The sequence below is a fragment of the Pleurodeles waltl genome, chromosome 7 (assembly GCF_031143425.1).
Source record: "Pleurodeles waltl isolate 20211129_DDA chromosome 7, aPleWal1.hap1.20221129, whole genome shotgun sequence".
In the NCBI taxonomy this organism is placed as follows: Eukaryota; Metazoa; Chordata; class Amphibia; order Caudata; family Salamandridae; genus Pleurodeles; species Pleurodeles waltl.
Genome location: NC_090446.1, coordinates 530,695,705 through 530,715,647, shown reverse-complemented (window position 1 = coordinate 530,715,647; position 19,943 = coordinate 530,695,705). Strand labels below are relative to the sequence as shown.

Genomic DNA, 19,943 nt, shown 5'->3' with positions numbered 1-19,943 from the left:
TCGCACACCCTAGCTACACCAATCATCCCCGACAACGCACCCACTCGCCTGTTCACACAGCATTTTTTTTTTAATTTCACCCTGTTAATTTTGACAGTAGTGTACCTCCTTCTCACACAGTTTTACACAGACTCACAATTTGAACACTAGACCAATTCTCCGCTTGCCTTGTAGAGAGGCCAATGATTGCATGAGCATGTATTCAAAACCTCTATAACCCACTGACTGCAGTGAGAAATTCAGACACCCACAATCTGAAATCGAAGCAACACAGGACAGACTAAATCATTCAAGGAATACTGCAGAAAAGGGCATACTTATGTTAGATATATGAACATTTCATGTGCATGAGAAAAGAATGTGTTTTTGTTACAAGTTAAATGTCACAACATGCAGCAAAGCTCTTCTGTAGTTTAACAAGCCACTGCATTCCTGTACTTCATTGATTTAGGAAGTCATCTCTTAAACATGTACAGTTTAATTTCAATTTTAATTCATGAATTGAACTCCGAAGAGATCCACATGCATAGATAATACATAAAATAAGACAGTAACGTTATCCAGTTTTACATATGAATTTTATCTGTAAAATGTGATATTCACAATACTTCCCACCAAACTTAAATTCCATAATCCATCTCAAACAGTACTATAGATTTATAAAGAGCAACAAACTAGAAGAATTCGCTTCTAAATGGAGACATTAAACTCAACCCCACTAACTTTACAATATACTACCTATAAAGCGCATCACAGTGCAAGAAATGAGTGCCCAAGGGACGGCCACTGTTATTTCATTCCCAAACACAGTAGTATGCTTCCATAAGGACAAAAATAAAACATTCTTAAAATCCAAAATAAGTGATCTGTAAGCTACAAAACAACCAGCCCTCTGCTGTCAGACAATTACAAACATTGTCATGCTCTGCTGCTCAATAGAGAGCCCCTCTTACTGCACGTTAAAATTCGTACAAAATAAATGCTAAATTGCCGAGGTAGTTCACATACATTCATCTTGTAACCACCAATTCAAGAAACTCAATATAGATTTAAAAATGACTTGAAAAAATTGAAGATCCTAAAAAAATTCATTAGGTGGGTTATACAAAATTTCCAAGGCCTCTCTGGCAGAAAGAATATTACAATTCAAATAGAGGGTTTCAACCATTTTTTCCTGAATGTAGCTAAAACAGGAAAAATACATGCTTAAGATTCTACACCCCCAATTGGCAAAGATCACACAGAACTAACCTCCAAATGGGATAGATCCTCTAACATGTAAGTGGCACTATCTAATCTCAACAGAATGAAAAAGTGCCTCACTCAGTGTGGGAGATTTCAGGCAAGGTATGGCTGAGATTTATTTTTTTTATTAAACAATCGATGATTTAGTTAATATAACGAGCCTCCTCTTTACAAGACAGGATTTAAAATCTAGGAAAAAACCTTTGGACCAAGTCACCTCTTTCAAGGTTTTTAAAAAAAACAATGGGCAGTATTGATAGAATAAGGTTAGGTTCCAGCTCAAACAGTTGCACAGCAAGATTATAGTTTCTAAAAAAAAAAAGATTTCTATGAAAGCTAAGTGTCTTAGGGTGGATTCCATACTATGGACTAAGCAGTAAGCCCTCCCTATCACCACCTAAAGGCCCTGTACAAAGGTATTCTTGATACCTAATTCAAGCCTTAGAGCTGCCACTGAGGCAGAGTGGTTACAAAAACCCAGACATCTTAGAATCTGGCCTTCTATCTTGTCAACAAAATCCCATTTAGAGATGTATGTACATTCTGTAGCATACAAAAGGGTGGCCAGAATCTTTGCTTGGTAAGCAGTAAGTAGATCTTAAAGAGATGGCACCGGCCAATTGCATTAAAGAAGGCCACTTAACCTTTTGCTTGAGAAAGAGCCTCACTAACGTTATTACGAATGTGATCTTTTTCGCTAAGTGACCATGATAAAATCAAGCCCCCTCTAAAAAAAAAATAGGTTTTTACCCGCTCTAACTTATGTTGACCCAGGGACCAAGAAATATTTTTACCAGAATTTCCCTTAAAAAAAATGCATACTCCTTGAGACTTGGATACATTAATTTTCAAATGATGCTGCATAGAATAGTAGTTTAAAGCAGCCAGACACTGATTTAGACCTTTCGGTCTAAGGTCAATCAACTATATTGTCAGCATATTAAAAGACAGGAGATTGAATGCCCTCCAATTTTGGGTGCAAAGCCATCAGCATTCCATAAGGAACCAGGCAGGTAAGATATATAAAGAAAAGAGCAACGGTGCTAATAAACAACCTTGCTTCAATCTTTTTTTTTTTTTTAGGGGGGGGGGGGAATTTTAGAAGACAGGCCCGCTCCCCTCCTAAAAGAACTTTGCACCAGGTTGAAGAGTGCAAAGCTAGGACCAAACTTAAGTTCGGCGGGACACCCAATTCATATACTTTCTTCCATAAGATCTTCCTATCTACCCTGTCAGAAGCCACTGAGAAATCTATAAATGCAGCATATACTACTCTGCCCCTGATCTGAACATATTTTTCATTTGTAATTTGCATTAATAAGATCCAAAGTATTATGTTCCTTTCTGAAACCAGCGTGTTCCAAAGGGAGTATCACGTTTTCCTCAACCCAAGAAGTTAAATGTGGTAGTATGCTTTTTGCAAATATCTTGCCAGTTGCGTCCAGCAGTGAAATTTGATGATAATTTATGGGTGGCGATTTCTTTCTTTTTGTATGAGGGGAGACATAGAAGACAAGGTGGAGAATCCTTGCTCAGACCAGAGGTTCCATTGCACCTCATCAGGGCCCATTGCTCCAGATGCCTGCATTGACCTTATGAACCCCTCGATCTCAATCGCAGAGGGGAGACTAAAGCTATCCAATTCAGTTCTATTACTTTTACTCTGGTCTACTTCCTGTGGCTCCATATCCCAATGTTTCGCATACAGGGAGAGCATATACTCCCTCCAATCAGCCTTGGCTATCGGAGGGGCAGTAGAAGATTGCCACACCCATCAGAAATAATAGCCCAAACTTTAAAGGAGTTTTAAGTCCGTGGCTTCCCTCAATGCTACCCACTTCTGTTCGGCCTCCTCCTTCCTTATTATACCCAACTTCATTCAAGCTCTTTTTAATAGGGATATTTTCCTACTCCGATCCATAGACTCCCATTCATACTGTCACCTTACCAATTTATTGCTTTCTCTATTCAACAATAAGACAGATAAACGTTATTTTCTCTTGAGGAGGCTTAATATGCTTAGGCTGATCACTTTGAATTATGTGTCCCATAAGTCCTGCGAAGTAATATAATGGATCCCCACTCCATTAACTGATGTATCTCACTGAACATTCAAGTACTTCAGATATTTTAGCAGGTGTCCAATAAATACTACCCGTTTTCCCATTAAAACTAATGTTGTTGCACTTAAAATTCCAGGTCTCTGTCTAGAGTAACTGAGTTTTTAGCCATAGGTTAAGGATCTGATGGTCACTAAACAGTGCATCAAAGATTGTCATATCCTCCACCAATTGGGTGATAACGTAGGAGGCCAGAAAGTAGTCAATGATAGAACTACTCTGTAGAGATTTAGGAGCATGGCTGCAAGAAAGTCTGAACGGAAACACCAGTTTAAAATGATACAGCCAAGGTTCCTCAAACCTTTCAGTAAAATATCTGTCCTAATTCTAGGGGGAATAAGATGGAAGGGATATTAAAAGCTGTTTCCCTCTCTAAATATCAAAAAGTGGAAAAAGATGGATTAGAAATTTTACAATTTAAATCCCCCATTATCAATGCCTAATAAGCAGTTATGTGAATTTGAACAGACAGCAGAAATATGATTGAACATATGTGATAAAATTATATCACTCCTTATCTGGGGGAAGTAGAAATGTACTATTAGCAAGGGAATTTTGCTGCCATTCTCCAAAATTGGGTACTCCTGATCTAAAAAGATTTGAGGAAATTAGAAAACTAACATTCCCATTTATGATTGTTTCTCAACATAGCAATAGCCCCTTTTGCGCACCCTCTTAGATGCCTGTGCCTTTAGACACAGGACCGAATACCCAGGACAGTTGAAATCAGATACACTCCAGGTCTCTTGAATGCAAATTAAGTCAGCCTGTAGAGAATAAATAAGGTCTAATTTTTCAGGATGGTTCCCTATTCCTGCGGCATTCCAATAGACCCCAGAGAGATTAAGGTTAATGACCAGGTTGTAAGAGCTTTCTCTTCGCCCGAGTGCTATTTAGAGCCCCCACCAACCAACTCCAGGTTTCACGTTTGAAGCCTGAGTGATGTGAAGGAGCATTTTCCATAAGCTTCAACACTCTTTCTCCATGGAAAAGGGAAACTTTCACTTTTGAAAAGAGGAAGTACGGTCAAGCACTTGGTGGGGATAGGTATCATTTGAACATGAAAAGGGTGTGGGGGGGGGGGGGGGGAATACTACTGCCAATTAAAAGGAATTTATTTTCCCCGTTCTGTAACCACATCTATGCCTCTACGCTGTAACTGCTCACAATTAAGCTCAAATTTATAATCAAGAAGTGTCACTGCTTTCAATTAATTTTAGCTCCTCTATATCTGTAAAACAAGAGATTAAAAGAACGATTTAAAATTCAAATCAAATAGAGCAAAAAAAACTCTAGGCATTCAGGGGTCTCCATTTGCCCTTTAATAACGTCCTCCCTACTATTTACTTCCCACCTTTATAAAGATCAGTTGTAGGGTTCAACAACACTATTTGCGTTCACGTTACAAAACGAGACGTCGCGTGGATTTAAATCAGATACGATGCCCAATGTGGCTGGAGGATTCTTCTGTTGCACACCCCAATATGGGGTCAAGTCTTGTTCTCCCCTAGGGAGAGGAGATCCAATGGTTCCCATGTCCTTGGGCCTCTCCTTCATCCAGGCCAGTTCATGTTCTTCCCAGTGAGAGGAAGTTCCAGCAGGGCCCATATCCTCAAACTTAACCTTTGTGTTCTTTTTTGAGATATGCCGTTACCCCTCCCCCTTTTTTTACATTTTTGTAATACCTTTTTTCTTACCTAATTTCCTATTTAACCTCCTATGGCCAAGATCCCATTATGATCTGCCATCAACAAGTCGGGGTATACTTAGGAGTATAAAGGGAGGATGGAATTTATGCTTTTTATGATCAAATGGGGAATACCCTTAATTTTTAGGGGATTAGACTTGGTCTTTTTGTATGCCCGACTAAGGAAAGTCCTGCTCCTTTGCAAGCGTTTGACAGTCATCCTTACAAAAAGAGGTTCCCTTGCCCTCAACCAATACAAGTGCCTTAGTAAGTAGAGCATCTGAGGAATAACCCACAAATGTTAGAATAATGTAGTAAGCTGATACAACCTATTTTCCAAGAAGACAAGCACATTCAATCTCCAATCACAGAAACTCCAGCAGGGCTCTTCGGATAGCAACTGAAGAGCTGGGGAGAGCTGGCCGCACTGACCTAATGTCAATCGCTTCCACTCCACCAACAGGGGGCCACAACTCCAACTTTACCCACTCCCCTAAATTAGGTTCATACAGCTCCTTCACTGTACTTATTCACCCCTTAATTGCCGTTATTTGCACTTTTGCACACTTCGCCAATTTTTGCCACTCTACTTTAGTGTCACTGGACTTTGAAGAGCTCATTCAAGACTCCGCATTCTGAACTGCTCTTACCACTGTCTCTGCTTCGTTTCCTTATTCAAAGACCACGTCCACCAAGCAGCATCCAGGATCAGGCACCAATATTTTTTTTTTTTTTTAATTGTCAAAAGTTCCCCCCTGCCCCCAACAGTACTGGAACCAGGAGGGTTGGAGAGCCTGAGGAGCCTAAGTGTTGGGGCGTACTTGGGGGGTGCTCCTTGCACCACCCTTCTACCACTCCAAGCTGGGGCCTTACCTTTCACGGCTCCTGTCTTCCTGCAGCTAAACCCCCCACCCACACCTGTAAGCTCAGCAGGGGGGGCGGGTTGGTTGGGGTGAGGAGGGGAAGCACGATCTGCATGTCAGAGCACCATACCTTCCTCTGCTTGCCTTCCTGCTACTGCTTCCCTCCTGTCGTGGGACTGCAGAGCAGGGGTGTACTGCACCGCACTCCTTTCTTCTGCATCTCACGGTTCCTGCCATGTCCTCCTTCCAGCCATGTTTCCTCTCGGCTGCTGGACTGCGGACCTGGAGTTTGAGAGGACCTCAGGCCGTAGAGCACCTGGGTTAACCCTGCATCAGGAAAGGGTGCACCGCGCACCAAACACCAGACGAAGGTCCGCAGCAAAGCTACGCCATGCCAGCCTGCATCACATCACCACACTCGCCAAAGTATGTACAGTTTAACCAATAGGATAGTTTAGAAAGTAATTAGTAAGGGTGCTGTACCAGCTGCTTGGTTGTCAATGAATAAAACATTTAATCCAACCAGTCTACGTAACATCAGGCTATGAAAAGGTGTGCAACTTTGGTCCCTAAAACAGAGAAGTGTTATTCTGGAGGAGAGCCCATTTTGCAGTGTTTTTTTTACTTTCATGAGACCAACTTACTTATGGTATTTTGCAGATTTAGATTATAGTTCTGCAGCTTCTTTGAGTTAATTCATCTTTTTGCTCTCAGTTATACTATTTTGACCAAATTGACAAGCTTAACTTTATAATCTCGTCATTTACAGGTGTTAATAGCCTTAGACCAAGTCTGAGAGATTCTGGTAGTCCCATTCCCACCTATTGACACCCATTTCTTAAGCATTAACAGGGGGCTAGAACATTTACAGGTGGGATACTGGCCCCACTATCCCCCTTTCACACTTCTAGCAATGCCACTAGGCATACTGTGTACTCTTGGTCTACTAGTCTCTGCGAAACAGCTAAAGGATTGAAGTTGTGGGAGATTGCTATGGACACTTAACTGTTTTTTGCAACAAAATCCCATTACAAAGACCTTGCCGGGGGACCCCTGAGTAGTCTCACCAGCATCAAGGACCATAAAAATATATTTTTTAAATTGCAGAGCGAGGAGTTTTGGGTTGGCCATCTTTATCTCGGTCTTTTTAGCGGTCATCCACATTTTACTTTCATCCACCACAGATTACAGCATAGGGCAGAAGACTAACCACCTTCAACAACTGGCTTTCTTGCTATGTAAGTGATGCAGTGTTTCCTGACATGTGCCTTCCCACTCAACATTTGTCAAAGTTTTTCTTTGCATTCTGTATCCTTAGTCGTTGTTGCAAAGTTTCCTGTACCTAAAAGCCTATAGCACCTATTTGCAGAATAAATCATAAGTTCCTGTGACGTGCATTAAACTTAAAAAAGGGTTTCTGGAGACTTCACTGAACTCCGTCCCCTCTAACAAGTACAACTGCCGGTAAGGAAGCACCTGTACTGCTCTATTATACTTATAAGGAATGGCTCATTTATTTTTAAATTTGAAAGGGTTATTGTAGCTGTTCAGGATGGGGCTCATTGAGTGTAGCATGCAATGCACTGATGCCATGGAGACCTACTGCACACCTTCTGGAGCTGCCCAGCACTATCACTTCTGGGATGGGAGAGGGGGGGGGGGCTCTAGTCTCTGCCATGGGTTGGAGGATTCCCAGGGAGTCAGAATTGATTTTACTGCACATAGTGGATGATGTGGGGGTAGCAGGTGCAAAAGGGCACTGCTCTCCTTGGGTCTGCTAATAGCTAAACGAGACATAGCAAAAACTTGGAAGGGCACGGATGCCCCCCTCCCTGGATTGATGGGCAAAAGGTAAGGACTACTGGATGGGCCTAGAGCCCCCTTTATACCAAGCCAGGCGATTCTCAATAAAACAAAAAAAAAAAAAAAAAAAAACAAAGTTAATTTGGGCATATAGCCACAGTTAGGTGACTTGTTTGTATTGCAAATGTTTGCACCAAAAAAAAAGTAACCACTAGATGAGTTTGCCACAGCAAGATGTATTAACTTCATAATCACTTCATGTCACCTGGTTAAATAACTTTACCAGCTACACTGCAGTGAATATTGAGCTCCAAGTATTGTGATGTGCTGGTCTGTGCAGGGCTGGTGTGGAGTCTCTGGCAAGCAACTAAGCTTTAACAGCATTGCAAGTTCAGTGACTAGTTTCTTGCCTACCATACAACTGATTCAACTAGCAGTGTATGCTCCAAGAGCCTGTTTGTGGCAGGTACTCAAAAACAAGGCTGGCTTTATGGTGGTGCAACTGATGCAGCTGCCCTGGTCCCTGACCTGGGGAGGGGGGCTGCCCTAGGGTGTTAAGCAATAACTTGATTTTAAAACACCTGCTGCAGAGTTACTTATGCATCTAGCTTTCAGGAAGCAACATCAGAGCCTGCCGCAAATGTCAAGGGAGCGACAGGGAAAACAATGGAAAAAAAACCACTTACCTTTACCGCCTCGCTTGTCGCTCTTATGGTGTCCCAGCATTCACAGGGATACCAGCACCCCCTCCCCAGAAACCCTGGCACTGCTTTCATGCTAAACCTAGCATGAAAGCAACACTAGGATTGGTCTGAGCAGGTTGCACTGCCACTCAGACAGTTCTGGGGTCCGCAGTTTCCCCAGCCTGGCTGAGACGGATAATCCTCCTGAACCAATACCGAACCTCCTCCTCTGATCTCCCACCACCCACCCTCATGTAGTGAATCCTATCTTGTTTTAATGGGAAACGGGAGTTCGCTTAGCCTTCTGGCTTGCGGACCTGTGCCCCCAGTCGCCTAGTGACTTACCCTTCTTAACTGTTTTAGCACAATTATTTAAATATAGGTTTCCACCAAGATGGCTGCATTGTTTCTAGTTAGGCCAATGTTTTAGTTTCACGTTATCAGTGCCACCACAATAAGGTTTCAATACGAAGCGACAAAGAAAAACTGTAGGTATTCACATTATGTACTTTCCCTCTTCATGCCTTCAAGGGAATTGTTTACATAAATTGCCATCCCAAGCAGGTCTTGTTATCTATTGTTTGGGAACAGAGGGGTCCGAGCAGATCTGTATAAATGCACCTCACTTAGAGGGATAACGACCAGATGCCATCACTGCTGCACATTGCCTCGACGTCGACCCAGTCTTAGTGTCCCTACAGAGTCTGAGCTAGAGACCTCATTTTAAAGGTAACAAGGGTTGGGGTTGGAGGGGTTCTTCTCATGGACATGGCATTGGCAGATTAGGTTTAACACCTAGCTCTATTTTAGGTTAGCAATTAGATGCATCATGTTAGGGTAGTAGGACATATTTCATGTCATTTTATGTCATTGCAAGATGGTTGGGGGGGGGGGGGGGGGGGGGAGATGGGGTCTCTGTATTATTAACTCTTGTGTTCCTGATTCAGTTTCTTGCATTATCCTAATCTTTGCAACCCATGCACCTTATCGCAGTTTGCAGTTCTGCTAAATAAAACCTATTGAAACTTCACAGCATCTCCTTCATTGCCTGCTTTTAACTGAGACATGTTCATGTGAGAAAGGGGTAATCTCAGTTTAACCACAACACTTCCGGAGATGTTGCACACTTGAGTCCATGCGTAAAGGCTGCCACAAGTCACCTTTTACTGTTTGGGTTTTTGGTGAGCTGCTGCTTGTGAGCCGGGAGGTTTGGGATGACAGTTGTGACTGGTTATAGGACTGACATAGTCGCCTACAAACATAAGTAATGTCATCCTTAAACCAGCAGTCTTGCCTAGAGCAAGAGTCAAACTACGACACTTCACATGACCCAGCCCCACACCTCTGCACTGCTGGCTGAGCCAGCAGATGAAAAATAAAATGATATCTGGCTCTAGGCTGGGGGGCAGGGGCGAGGGCACTTCTCTGCCATTGTGGAGCAACCACCCCTGGGAAGCAAAACAAATGTCAAGAGAACTCTTGAAATTATTGTTTTAGTGGCAGTTTTTAATTGCCATAAAATAGCCCAGAGGGTTAATACATCTGCTGAAAAGAACTGATCTGTATTTTATGTGGCTAGCTGAGCTGATTAGTCAAATAAATATGGTGCACAGGCCCTTGCATGATTTGATTAGTGAAGCCAGCCTTTACCTGCAATTTAAAACAAATGAAATGTATGTTAGAGGGGTTACGGAGATCTGAAAAGCCCTTTTACCTAGTGGTAGTAAGGGAATCCCAGAACGTGATTGGTGGGTGGGGGGGGGGGGGTAAAAAAAAAAAAAAAAAAAACGACATTGTCACACCGGTCACCAGCAGTACTAAAGATGGCCCACATTGAAAGCACAGACAGAGAAGGGTGTCGGTCACAGTGCCTTATTGTGATTGAGTTCTTTGGAGTGCCTCAAGCCAACAGATGTTAGTTGAAAGTGTGGTCTCCAACATGGTAATCCGGGGTTTCATTATGAATATCTAACAGGGCCTGGTAGATCTGCATGACTGAGCAATAGTACCCCTCAATAATACCACTCTGGAAGATTATACAAGGGTCTGTGCACTGGATTTCTTTATGTTGACTGTCACAGAAGCACAACTAGTTTTGACAACTGCTGGGGGAAATCTGTTTTTGAGCCAAAATGCAATATGAACAAGTTACTTACCTTTGGTAATGCCTTTTCTGGTGGATACGCTAGCTACCTGTAGATTCCTAACCTTATGAATTCTCACAATGCGCCAGCATTCGGCTGAAATTTTCTTCCCAGCTCTGCACGTCAACATGGACGTCACAATTGCCCGACACCACGCGACTTCGTCTGACATCGTGGCAATAAAAGGTCCTCGCCGGCGTGCAGATGTCAGTTTTCACCATTTTTACGTGCCTTTGCATCAAACAGGTGATCACGGACTTCACAAACTCAATATATACAAAATCTAATACATAATATTTATTCAAATAAGAGCAAAAACGAATATACATATACACCCAAAGAAATCTTGGTATGACCAGACCAGCAACTTTGAGGCGGGTGGGACTGTGAGGAATCCACAGGTAGGTATTATATCCACCAGAAAAGGCGTTATCAAAGGTAAGTAACTTGTTCTGGTGGATACAACTACCTGTGGATACCTCACCTTATGAATAGGTGGGTACCTGAATGGTCACACCAAGAAATCCTGCAGCACAGAATGTGCAAAATGGCCATCCCTCCTAACTTCTGCATCCAAGCAATAATGCTTTGCGAAAGTGTGGAGGGAAGCCCAAGTTGCAGCCTTACAGATCTCAGCAACCGGGACACCTCTTGCCAAGGCTGAAGTGGCAGACTTAACCCTGGTGAAATGGGCCCTTATACCAACAGGAGGAACCTTTGTTGCCAAAGAATAACAGTTTAATGCAAAGAATGACCCACCTGGACAGTGTTCTCTTGTGGATCCTCTTCTCCACATAGCCAACGAAGAGTTGATCGTCCACTCGAAACTCTGGTCCTTTCAATATCAAAGCTTAAAGCCCTCCTTGGGTCAAGTCGATGCAGTCTCTCCTCTCGATGGATGGGGAGGAGGGTAAAAGGACAAGAGTGTTATGGATTGCCCCATATGAAATGGAGTAACTACCTTTGGTAGGAAACCACCCTGGTTCTCAGCATCACCTCGTCTGCATGAAAGGATGTGAAAAGGGGTTTTACACAAAGCCTGTAGCTCACTCACACGCCTAGCAGACGTGATGGCTGTGAGGAAAACTGTCTTCAAAACCAATTGCCTGAACAGGCAAGAATGCAAAGGTTCAAACGGTGAACCCATCAGAAAAGTGAGAACTAAATTCAAATCCCACTGAGGCATAACAAACGGAGTGGGAGGAAACTTGTTAGTAAACGCTTTAAGGAACCCAAGAACTACAGGGGACTTAAATAAGGAAGGTTGATCAGGAAGGCAAAGAAAAGCCGACAGTGCTGATAAATAGCCTTTCACCGTTGAAACTGTGCAACCCTTCTGTGCCAATGACAGTGCAAAAAGCAAAATATCAGATAAATGGGCCTTTAAGGGATCAATTTGTCTCTCCACAACAAGTAACAAATTTCACCCATCTACCGGCAGAGACAGTCTTGGTGGAGTGTCGCCTGGCTGAAAAAATAACGTCCACCACTTCTGGTGGGAGAGAAAATGAATTCAGATTGCTCCGTTCAGTCTCCAGGCATGTAAGTGCAGGCTCTGGAGGTGGGGGTATAGAACCTGCCCCTGCAAGAGGAGATCTACTCTGTAAGGGAGACAGAGAGGAGGGGACAGTGAGCTGGAGAAGGTCTGTGTACCACACCCTTTTTGGCCAATCCGGAGCTAATACAATAACTTGGGCCCGGTTCCAGGACATCTGAAACGCATCACCCAACGCTCCTTGCACCGGATACTGGAGGCTGCAGAACGAGCAGTGCACATTCCCTAGTGGCAAACAGGTCTACCTGAGGAAACCCCTGACATCTGGAAGATGTCATGGATCAGGTCTGGATGAAGACGCCACTCGTGAGCGGCAGAGAAATGCAGACTGAGACTGTCCGCACACACGTTTAGAACTCCAGCCAGATGGTTTGCTACTAAGCAATCAGATGATCCTGAGCCCAGGACCAGAGCCTCTCTGCAGAGAAGGTAAGACTCTACTCCTCCCTGCTTGTTGATGTACCACATCGCACTAGTGTTGTCCGTCAGGACTTGGACCCACTGACTGAAGGGAGTGGAGGAAGGCCTTGAGAGCCAGACTTATCGCCTGTAATTCCAACAGATTGATATGAAACATCTGTTCCACTGGAGCCCTTTGACCTCCAGGTCCCCCCAGGTCAGGTCCCCACCCTAGAGTGGAAGCATCCGCTGAGGCCACTGGAGGTGGTAGTGAAAACAGCCTTCCTTGTAAAAGATTGCCGTCCACAGCCCACCATCGTAGATCCGCTACAGCATTTCTGGAGATTGTTCGACTTAGAGATCCCCTTTGTGTTGAAACCACTGCCTGCGGAGGCACCATTGAAAACCCTTCATATGCTAGCATGCATGAGTGACCAACAGAATGCAAGAAGCGAGCAGACCGAGCAGACGTAGGACCTTGAGGACTGGAACAACTGCTCCATTTCGAAACATTGGCATCAATGCCTGAATGTCCCGAATCCGCTGAGGGGGAGGAAAGGCCCGATCCAAAGTTGTGTCCAGTACTGCCCCTATGAACAGGAGAAGCTGCGAGGGCTCCAGGTGAGATTTGGGCACGTTTACTGAAAAACCCAGACCGGGTTGTCATCTGCAGGTGATGCAGCACAAGCTCTGAAGAATTTGCTTTGATCAACCAGTCGTCCAGGTAAGGGAATACAAATATTCCCTTCCTCCTGAGATTTGCTGCAAACACTGCCATCACCTTCGTGAAGACTCGAGGTGCTGAAGTAAGACCAAAAGGAAGGACTGCAAATTGGTAGTGTTGCGACCCTACCACAAACCAGAGATACTTACTGTGCGACTTCAGAATAGGGATTTGAAAGTAAGCATCCTGTAAGTCGGCAGATACCAGCCAATCCTTTTTGTTCAACGCCAGAAGCACCTGCGCTAGGGTCAGCATTTTGAATTTCTCCTCTTTGAGGAACCAATTCAAAACCCTCAGGTCCAGGATAGGCCTCAAACGACCATTCTTCTTGGGGGATCAGGAAATATTTTGAACAACCCTGACCCCCTTCCTGCTCTGGAACCAACTCCACTGCCCCTTTCGATAAAAGGACTAGAACCTCCTGCTGCAACAGGAGATGGTCTTCTGTGCAAAAGGATGGACGGGGACAGAAACGAGGAGGAAACTCCCGAAAAGGAAGGGCATAACTTTTCCCCACAATGTTGAGAACCGAGGAGTCTGATGTGACTAACTCCCACTCGTAGAGAAAGTGAAATAACCTTCCCCCTACAGGAGAAGCATGAGACAATGGGCGAAGAACTAAGGCTGCTTTCCTTGCTGCATCCCCCCTGAGGAAGGAGGAGGCAGTGTGCTGCTGGGTGGACCCTCTTGTTCTAACCCTGCCCTGCCCTCTAAAGGACCTATAGGGCAGACTTGAAGGCTACTGGGCTACCGACTGAAGTCTCCCACGAAAGGAAGTTCCTCTCCCAAACCCCATTAACCTTCTGAAGGACCTGAATGGGGTGGTAGTGGAAGCCTGCAGGTCCAAGGACTTGGCAGTAGCCCTGCTTTCCTTAAAAACACTCTGAAGCAGAGTGAGCTTTAGCTCCAAATAATGTGTCCCCATCAAAAGGTAGGTCCAAAAGGGTCACCTGGACATCCGCAGAGAATCCTGAAGATCAACCACGCATGCCTCCTGGTGATAATGGAAGTGCCCATAGCCCTGGCCACAGAGTGTAGTATTCAGGCCGGACTGGATGACATGCCTAGCTGCAGCCTGCACATCAGACAAGTCCTTGCAATTCTAGAGGCAGATCAGGTACCACGGTTGTAGCTGCGTCCATCAGGGAATGAATGTACCTGCCCACTAAACAAGTCGCATAGGAGAAAACTATTATGCTTCAAAGGCATGGTAAAAAGGGGACTGACGTCAGCACGCCGGCGAGGACCTCTTATTGACACAATGACATCAGACAGTCGCGTGGAGTCGGGCAATTGTGACGTCCTCGTCGACGTGCAGAGCTGGGAAGAAAATTTCCATTGAATGCTGGCGCATTGGGAGAATTCATAAGGTGAGGAATCCACAGGTAGTTGTATCGATCAGAATTTATGGACACATTCCTACCCAAGGAGGAGTTCAAGGAAACATTAACTCCTATAAACATAAGCTTTGGCAAAGCTAGTAGATCTTGCCTTCAATAGCTATTGGCTTTGCCGATATTTTGTAGCTCAGCTGTCCAGCAAAACAGATGCTTTGCAGTGTGTCTAGAACTAACCTAAAAATGCACTATGATGTAATCAGGGCTAAGGCGCCTTTTCTAAAATGTTCGTTAGTGCGGGATGCATCTTACTTTTATTAAAATTATTTTTCGCCATGTTGCACAGTAGCCACATTATTATAGAACATGGCTACAAACGAAAGCCAAAGTTGTAAAGCCCATGCTGTACAGCATGAACAAAAGGCAATTGCAGAGCCAATAATATCAAAGGTGAGGCCTATTGACTGCCAGTGCTTAATAGGCCTTGGCACAACAACTTTCATTCTGAGCAAATCAAATGTGTGAAAAAAAAGAAAAAAAAAAAAAAAGACATTTAGCAAAAGATTCTATCACATAAGGAAAGCAATGGCACCGGTGTCGTTTCGAAGCAGAACATCTGTTGTCTCAATAAAATCTGTTAAAATCTGCTATCACAATACACATCCATTTGAAAGGAGAACAGAGCTTCTTTGAAGTGTGTGTGACCTAGCAAAACAGCTACAAATGGCAAGGGGTTCAACAAAGACAAGACAAAAATAAAAGTAGTACCTCAAACAGTGCTATCAGTGTAAGGACAGCAATCACATTGAATCAATCAGTGCTTGGTCCAATCCCCAGCCGGAAGAAGTGAAGCCAGCATGCACTGGCTTCTTAGATGGCCGCAAGTAGGCGTGACACTGAAGCCAAGGACTGTTATGCTATGGGTGGCCTACACATCCTTTTTTGTATACAATCTCGTGCAAGTGAGCACATGCAGCACAGCTGTCGCAGACGAGACAAAAGCATTTGTGAAGATCATTTGGTTGTTTTTAACATAACGTGGGCTGGCGTGAGATGACATTACAAAATTTCCTTTGGGACTTCACTGCAAGTGCTCAATTGCAGCCATTTAGAGGTTTGCCACAACAATGGATAGTTACCGCAGGGGCATCGGACTGTATTATCACTTCTGAAATGTACTGTCAGAGATGCCAAGTTGCTCTTTGTGTAACAACCTCAGCTAGACCGGGCTTTTTAGCCAAGAGCCCTTTGTGCACCAGAAATGTGGAGAGAAAATACAAATTCCAGGATGTAAAGTGCTGCAGGCAAAACACCTGGACTGGTCAATGGAGTCTCATGGCAGGAAGCCCATGTCCTTAAGGACGCCATTAGCCAGATCGGTTTTTATTTTTATTTTTTGCTGTGGCTTCTGGGCTCATGCTTATGAGAAGCAAACACCAGGTTCCATGCCAAGTGCTGACAGCGGAATCAACAGACTGAATGGCCATTCCATTGCTATAGACTGGGATGTACTTTACCATCGTGACCCGACTCAATAGATCCAAAAAGTCAGCATCAGCTGTGAAAAGCCTTTCGCTGAGTGTCAAACATCTGCATATCAGGGCACACTTAGCTAACTTGTCTTGGCTTGTTTAACCGAAGAGCTTAGGCACCTGACAATCCCTAGAGAATCATTTACAGACTGTCACTATATGAATCTGTGCCAAGAAAAGCTTGAACAAGTGCAGGCGAGCCTTTTGGATGCTGCTGTGAAGCTGGTAACTAGAGGTTGGCACACCGATATACAATGTTACTGTGCACAACTGTAGTATATGCAAACCGAAGTATGTGCCCGCAGTTGACTATGTTGCTAAGCTGTGTTTCTCTTGTGCTTTAAGGCAAGGCTCAGAAATACATTACAAACAATGGCATTGCCACCAAATAGCCACGTGTCATCTGTGAGTAGGGTGACACTTTCAAACTTTCCTGGATTTTTTTTCTAACAAAATGGAGCATGGATTTTCATTCCATAATAGTGTGTCAAAAAGGAACAAAACTTCAAAATGTTTTTCAACAAATAAGCCTAGTTGAATGTGTCACTTATGACATGGGGGTTACTTGGCAGCTCTGGAGACCTCAAGGGGATTCCCAATGGCTACCTTCTAAAAAAAAGAAAAAAAAACCTTTCAAAAGAAAGGGTCCTATTCAGAAAGATTTTGCTAGGAGCAAGTGTGACATGCTCATGTAGTAATCATAGCTTACTCCTCCATTCCTGGGGCATTGCTGGTTTATTCCTGGAATTTAGGACTAAGGAGCTCGTTAAGTTTGGGAGAAGGTACCCTCCAAAAAGAGGTGGATGTCCCATCTGCAATATTTACAGTTCCTATGCTCCTAAGTTATAAAAAGCACCATGTTTGCAGTGGTAAAGCAGCAGATGTCTCTGCTGCCAGAAGCCCTTGAGCAATGGCCTGCTGGCCATTGGTTCATTGGTCAATTTACATCCAACTGGATCTCCAATTTAGGTTTTATATATATTCAGACATAGTTTCCCTGTGAGACTGTTGAGAAGCCTCAACAAGAAGCCAGAGAAATGACCAACTTCCCCACAGGCTCAAAACCCCTGTGGTGGCTCTGCTGAAGGCACAGGAGGATAAAAACAAGCAAGGCTAGCATGGGTTGGGGAATGAAACCTTAAGAAGGCAGGTGAAAAAATGAAGAATGATCCACGTTTGGGGGGAGGAAGAATTGTGTGGTACAGTAAGGTTATTGAAGAATTAGTACGGAGGAGGTGAGTAGACCGTCAGTTTAGAGACTGTAAACTGACAACCTGGGGCTGGGATGAAGCAAGGGAGGAGTAGATTGGACGGAAAAGAGGTTGCCTATTAGGAGAGCAAGGTCAGAGAAGTTCTGATCAGGAAGTGGGTAAGTAAAGATGAGAAGAGAAAAAACAGCATAGCAGTTAGAGGAAAGTGTAAGGTTACAAGTAATGGCATTTCTATTTTTTTTTTACAAGAATCTGGTCAACAGTAAGTGTAAAGCATTAAAAAGGGTAACAAATGCACTCTTTTCCTGAGCAATAAGATAACTGCGGTGGTATACTTGAAAAGCAGAACCACCACTGAGGGCCAGTGAGACAAAGTTTAACCCTTCTACAGGTCTAGTATTGGATGTCCAGAATCCTTTCCACAGTATTATTGGAGATCTGAAATGCTAGACTGAAAAATTGTTTAATGGGACTCATGTAAATACTGAGCAAGACAATGTGAGAGCTGTTTGAAGATAGCGACTGCAAAGTCCTCTACTTCCCTGTCTTCCAAACACCACTCCTACCAATTCACCATTAACACTCTGCATAGATCCAGATCCAAATGGCAAAACAAGATGCCCACTAACCAACACAAGGACTAAAGAGGGGCATGTAAAAACCCAACCCAAATCCCTCTCAAAATTAATCAAACACACAATGGCCAGAGAAGGGTCTGATCAAAAGCAACTACTGGTTCATGCTAATAATGTGTAAGTCAGTGGTGTGATGAAACTTGAGGGGGGGCCTGAAAAGTACCTGGAGGCTCCCCCCCCCCCCACCCCCCACCCAACCTGGACCCAGTCAGAGGCCTACTGGTACAGGAGCCCCCAGGGACAGTTTTTTTTTGGGGGGGAGGGGGGTTCTTGTTACACCACTGAGTCAGAAAATAAAAAAACATCTTAGTTTTGTGGTAAGAAAACCCTCACCCACCCTTGGGTGGCATGCTTTATCGGGTTCCTTCTCACACCACTAGCAAATGTGTTAGTGCTGTGTTTGCCAGATTAAAGTTATCATAGATACAGCTCAGCACACGATTTCCCAAAGAATGATGGGAAATGTTGAAACTGTAGGCTCAAAGTGACTACATGACCCGGGGATGAAGGAAAAAAACTACCGTGCTTAGACGATTAAATTATTTTTTGATTATTATTTTTTTTGTAACTTATCCAAATGAAGATCACCTGGAATACACCTCTGTGAAACCAATGAATGTCTGGAAAAAAAACGAAGCAGGTCTAGTACATCAGAAGAATATATCTGTAGGATGAAAACGATATATGTCAGCTACGTTAAGCTCCCCCTGCTTTTTGGGGGTTTCAGTACAGGTTCCCCTGTACAGTATGGGGTAATCTGCCAATGACCAGTACATATGTAAGTCATACTATTACATACTGACTAGATGCACACATTGACTCTCCAGCATTGTAAACCTGTACATGCACCATTTCCAGTGTTCCCATATCAACACAATAGATAATACTTATGTATAGCTAAAATGTTGGAAGCATCATATTGACACTATACTTCTCATCTGACTGGGGCAATGAAGGAGATTTCAAACTTCCTACAGTGGCTCAGTGACCGAAACCTATTCCTTTAGCTTGCATGTAAATATAGCAGATTACGGTTACTTTTTTGGACCTCCTGTTATATACCAAGGATGGATGTGTGTAGTCTGAACCACACAGGAAACATACATCACAACATACCCGACAACTGTGGGTGCACATACTTTTATTTGGACATCACATTTAGGTGTCTAACCATATAATTTCACTGGTTTAGACTTTGTGACATACCAACACAATAACAATATTCTACAGCATATGTGGTGGCAGTAGTCTTGATTTTCTTCATTGGCACTCAACTATTCCTCTCATTTAAATGTTTTGCAGATGCTGGAAACAATCAAACCACATAGAGTGCACACCACTCGTTTTACTATGTTTTGCAACTTCAAAACATACTTTAACTTTCAGAGTGATCTGGTTAGGAACCTACGTCCTGAAGAATGCCATACACCTCATTGTATGGTCACTAGGTGACACATTGACCCTGCTGCCCCATATAGGGTGAAGTCACATCCCATTTCTCTTTTTTAGTGTGCTCCTCAGAGGACATCATTAAAGTTAAAGAACTTTTAAAAGGTAATAAAATGCCTTTGTGGACAGAAGTCCTATTACATTTTACAATTCCTCACCAACATGAAACAGCCCACATTGGAATAACCTCAGACATTCAAGAGCTCTTCTCTAGCTTTGGGAGAGAAGTAGCCCACACCACTAACATTTGCTGGTAGTGTTGGGAGGAATTGGCTGATGAAGCATACCACCCAAAGGTGCATGATGGACTTCGATCGTTAAAACCAAGATTTTTTTTTCCTAAGACTTATACATTATTAGCATGATCCAGTAATTATTTGCTTTTCATCGGAGCCCCTATCTTCCTCGTGTTTGAAGACAGGATGCTGACCAGAGAACCAACGGTTACTGGATAAAGAGATTACTAAAAATTCCAGACTTTTGCTTACCCCTTGCCCACATGGCCTACTGAAGAAAAACAAATGGTTCAAACCATACACTTACGTTTTCTAGTACA

At 43.5% G+C, this 19,943-nt stretch overlaps 1 protein-coding gene across 2 annotated transcripts in view; it reads right to left on the bottom strand.

Moving 5' to 3' along the window:
- LOC138304295 (zinc-binding protein A33-like) overlaps positions 1–19,943 on the bottom strand; it is a 115,397-nt gene that overhangs the window by 20,398 nt on the left and 75,056 nt on the right. The window lies entirely within an intron of this gene.